Raw genomic sequence first — 5,093 nt, forward strand, 5'->3', positions numbered from 1 at the left:
CATGGCCATACCATAATGGTATGTACTTAGAGAATGGGAATGGCAGCTTGAGAGATTATTCTGTATGACAACAGTGTCCCTTAAAATAATCAAGGATTTAGTAGAAAGCCTTGACACCCTTGTATGAAGCAGGCATATGTATATTATATGCTTGCCTAGAATTATAGGTTAAATAATGATATGTCCCATGTACCCAATGTACCACATGGCGGAACAAACCACATACCATATTGTACTTACTTACATTCAATAAATTTATATAAAAAATGGTTAGGGTCCTTGTTACAAATTGGAGCCCAGGAGTTATACTTCTGATTATATCATTGGTATTATTATTCAGTTTAAAGCCAAAGATGCCAAACTTTACAGTTAAACTTAAATGTATTGTTTGAGAATTATGAATGTTTCCCATTATATGTATCCGTCTTTACCTAACAAATGTAATAACAGATGGCCTTCATCACAAACAACTAAAAAGAGTACATAATAGCATATGACAGCTTTATGTGTTTTTCTGCAAGACAACTGTTTGATTGTTAACTGAAGCAAATTGAAGAAAACTATTTTGTGTGATATGAATGGATACTAACATGCAGGTACAGCTAGGCCAAACATGTTATTGTGCGTCGATATCAGTGGCTGAATTTAACTGCACCAATATCTCTGCAACGGGGGTAGGCACCAGCAAAACAAAGGAAAAAAAGCATGCTAAGGGTAGGTTCACACTACCATTCGTAACCGCTAGTGGGGAAAAAAGCTAGCAGAACCCATTGAAATCAATGGGAAGCTTTTTTTTTCAGTGTGGAAAATTCCACACCAAATTCCTCACCATTTTCCTCCATGTGAATGGACCCTTGTTTGGGTAGAATCTTTCCTGATTTTTGTACACATGTAATTCAGACTTTAATTTTTCAAGTTGTCATAGTATTCCCAATGAAATAAATATTTGGGCCTTTTCAGGAATTGCACATAAACACAATAGATTGTTGACACCAATAGGAAAACAAGGCGTGAGATAGGAACATTATATGAACCCTGCATCACTAATATTATAGGGGAGTAATTCATCATTATAAACAGCAGCATACAGCTCACAGAAATCAATGCAATATGTCAACCAACAGGTATTATTAATGATCTGCGGTCCAATTAATTCAGAGATGGACGACTCGGACTTTCCTGTAAAACAGCTTTTCCAATTGCTTTGTCACACGATTTATGGCTTTGGTCGGCACCATACACGTCCACACAATACTGGAAGAATGAAAAAGCAGTTTTTTCCTTAGAAATAAGCTTTTATGCCTGCTATCATGCACAATAAGGTTACATAATGCTCATTACAAGTGGTGTCATCCACGCAGGAGTCATTTTAGCTGGCAATCAATAGCTCACAGCAGCGGCTCGGAGACAGGACTGAAAGCAGGCAAAACACAATAAGTGACTATGCTAGCGCCGCACACTCCCCACATTCATGCTTCTTTTCCCATGTGTTGCTTTCTAAATATAGATGCAGTTCTTCTAATTGACAGGAGTTCACGCTGTGTGTACCAAACTCCTAATCTCCATTTCACACATTCCTTTTAAGGCAGAGCGAGACGGCCAATGAGATCCACACGATTATTACAGTATATGGAGAGGGGAAGGGTTGTGATCCTCACCCTATATTTATTCTTTCCCTTTTGTCACACTAACCACTTTGCACGAAGCAGTATCCATGGCGAGAAACAGATGAAGATCAATGCTGACAATATGCATTTGTGTTTACATAAGGATCCTTAATAAACCTTAGGGAGGATTAAATGCTAGACATAAAGTGGCATATAAAACAGAAAGGAAGTAATAGATTAGAAATAGACAATTGACCTGAGATCTGATCGTTAATAGGGAAAAAAACTTATAATAAAGACATGTTCTATCAGATAGAAGACATACATGTGATTATCAGCATACTGTATTTTGGAAATTTCCACCTTTTATCATTTTCTCGTATCCACACAGCTGATGTTTAACTTACAGTTTCTCTAGGGTCTAGGTCATGGAGCTACGTAGGGGAATACGGCAGTGAGAACGTGATTACAAACTGTATTCTGCTATGTAAGTTTATGTGTTCGGTCTATGCCAAGAAAACCTGTATGGGTAAATTCACATCTAGCAGATTTGTTGAAGAAATTTCTCAATTGGGTTTGTAGAAATCCATGCACGTGCTGTCAAAACAACTGAATTCAGATGATTTTCAGACATAGAAATCTTTGCAACAAAACAAAGTGTACATACAACAAATATATATGGCTGTATGCACAGACCTAATTGCAAAACTGCTCACAATAAAATCTACTAATATTCCTGTACTATAAGAGTAAGTTGACATGGAGTTTTTTGGTCAGGGTTTTGAGGCCGTATTCGCCTCAAAACCCTGATCAAAAAGACGGCTCCCATTGAAATCAATGGGAGGCGCTCAGGTCTTTTTTCCAGGAGTCGTTTCTTCCAGCTCCCGGAAAAAAGCAGCAAGATGCTCATACTTCAGGCGGAGTCGACTCGTGATTCAGCCTGAAGACACACCCTCCTCCGCAGTAGGCTCATTCATTGGGCCTAATCCGTAGCAGAGTGCGCTGCTGGATGCCAGAGCTTTTAGTCATGGCTACCCGATTTTTTGATCGGAACCTGAGGCGGCCTCCGATCCGCCCCAGTATAATGGGGTCCATGTGCTTTTACTGCACACCGCTTGCAGTTGCGTTTGGTATTCCATTTGGGGCGTCTCCATGCAGACTCGCTGAACGGAACACTGAACGCAGATGTGAACAAAGGGTCAGGCTAAAGCCCAACATAGCAGCCCAAAGAGGAAGAAAAAAAAAAAAAACCTGCTGCAGGAAAAACCACGGCACTTTTTCCTGCAGCGCTTTTCACAGAAAGCCCGCGGAGGTTTCCTCTGCAGACTTTCTGCTTCCATTATACCTATAAGGAAACTTCCAGCTTTTCTGTAGGTATTATTGACATGCTGCGATTTCCAAAAACGCAACTTGCCGCTGCGCAGATTTTTCCGCAATGTGTGGATGGGATTCGTCACAGTTTCTACACGATTACACCACATGGAGCCCCAGTCTTAGGGCTAAGGCCCCATGTTGCAGAAAAGCTGTGTGTTTTGTTGCTGATATTGCTATATTTTTTTGAGCCAAAGTCAGGAGTTGCTTGAAAAGGTTGGACACTCACATATTGTATCAGCTGGTTCTAGATGTTTGTTCTAGACCTGCATCAGACACGACTGATGACATTTTTGTTGTGGACCTGTCCAGAAATGCATCAGCAGACAGAAAAACACAGCATGTAATGGGGTTTTTTGCTGTCTGGCACAGGAAAACATTTGGTATTACAATAATAATTAAAAAAGCATTGTTTTTTCTATTGTGGCCGAAGGAAATAGCAATATTTTATCTATTCTTTTACAGTAAGATGGATGGATGGATATAATTTGGTTTTCTATTTGCATATGTACACAAATTGGCATTTTGGAAATATTCCCAAGGATGGTTTCCTGGATCAATGTTCTTTTGAGCCATGAAATTACTAACAGCACTGAAGATAATGGATAATGTTCAGTTCTAGAAGAAAATAAGTTAAAATGCAATTGTGTCAGAAGAATGGCAATGTAGTGATGAATATAAAAACTCAGAAGCATAACTTTCAGTGAAAGGCATTGTGCAATAAACCAAAACCATTTACCAATCACGTCTATAAGCACTAATACACTAACACACTAATACGCATCCAACCCACATATATATGTCCCCTAATGAACGCTTTTATAAATGTCTCTTGCACACGGAATTATGTCCACAGCGGCCTCTGCAACCTCTATTATGCCCCAGAGCATCCCCTGCAACCTCTATTATGCCCCACCGTGGCATAATAGACTGTGGGGCATAACAAAAGTTTGCAGGGGCTGCTGTGGGGCATAATAGAGTTTGCAGGGGCCACTGTGGGGTGTAATAAAGGTTGCAGGGGCCCCAGTGACCCTTGTAACCTCTATTATGCACCACAGTGGCTCACCCAACCTCTATTATGCCCCAAAGTTGCCCGCCTGCCCACCCACCCTCTATTATGCCCCATAGTGGCTCACCCATGAACTATTATTATACTCTGAGATCTTTTCAGACCCCGGAGTATAATAATCATAGACTCCAGGGAGGTGAAGAAACACAAAAAATATTGTTATTAACTCACCTCTCCTGGATCCAGTGTTATTCCAAGCAGGCTTCAAGCCTTTATGGTAATATCCTAGACGTCACGTGGTCTGTCCCTAACAGTTTTGCTTTAAGAGCAGCCTGTCTTGGGCTAGTTTAGGGAAAAAAAAAATAAATTATAAAATAGCTGCCCCTTCGATAGTGTCACCCAGGGCCGCCGATAGGCCAGTACTACTGCTACTGGTGTCAGGGGCCCGGCCAAATTTAAAAATTGGGGGGGCCCGGGCCCCTGGCGCCGGCAGCAGTCATTGTATGTCCTGCTTGTTTAAACTCAGATCTGCGTCCAGAGGACGCAGATCTGAGTTGAACACATACGCAGCTGAAGCGAGGAGCTGACACAGGTCAGCTCCTCGCTTCGCAGCTGCCCGCCTCTCTCGCTGACACATGCGGCTGAAGCGAGGAGCTGACCTGTGTCAGCTCCTTGCTTCGCCGCTGTGGCCTCTCTCGCTGACACATATGCGGCTGGCTCAGCCGCATATGTGTCAGCGAGAGAGGCGGCAGCGGCGAAGCGAAGAGCTGACACAGGTCAGCTCGCTTCAGCCGCTGAAGCGAGGAGCTGACCTGTGTCAGCTCCACACTTCGCCGCTGCCGCCGGCTACCCGGCAGTGTAGACGTGATGTGATGACGTCACATCGCGTCTACAACTGTGCGCCAGTAAGAGAGAGAGGCGCGCAGAGAGCAGCGGGGGAACGAGGAAAAGGTAAGTGTAATGTGGATTATGTGGAACGTGAAACTGGGGGCAGATGAAGGAGAGGACGGCATGACACTGGGGGCAGAGATGGAGGGACATGAATCTGGGGGCAGAGATGGAGAGGACGGCATGGCACTGGGGGCAGAGATGGGGGGACATGAATC

General features: G+C 43.0%; 1 pseudogene; it reads left to right on the forward strand.

Moving 5' to 3' along the window:
- The first annotated feature begins 4,675 nt into the window (after positions 1–4,675).
- Positions 4,676–4,790, forward strand: LOC142205422 (small nucleolar RNA SNORA17; annotated as a pseudogene).
- The last annotated feature ends 303 nt before the right edge of the window (positions 4,791–5,093 follow it).

This window comes from Leptodactylus fuscus, chromosome 5, assembly GCF_031893055.1.
Source record: "Leptodactylus fuscus isolate aLepFus1 chromosome 5, aLepFus1.hap2, whole genome shotgun sequence".
In the NCBI taxonomy this organism is placed as follows: domain Eukaryota; kingdom Metazoa; phylum Chordata; class Amphibia; order Anura; family Leptodactylidae; genus Leptodactylus; species Leptodactylus fuscus.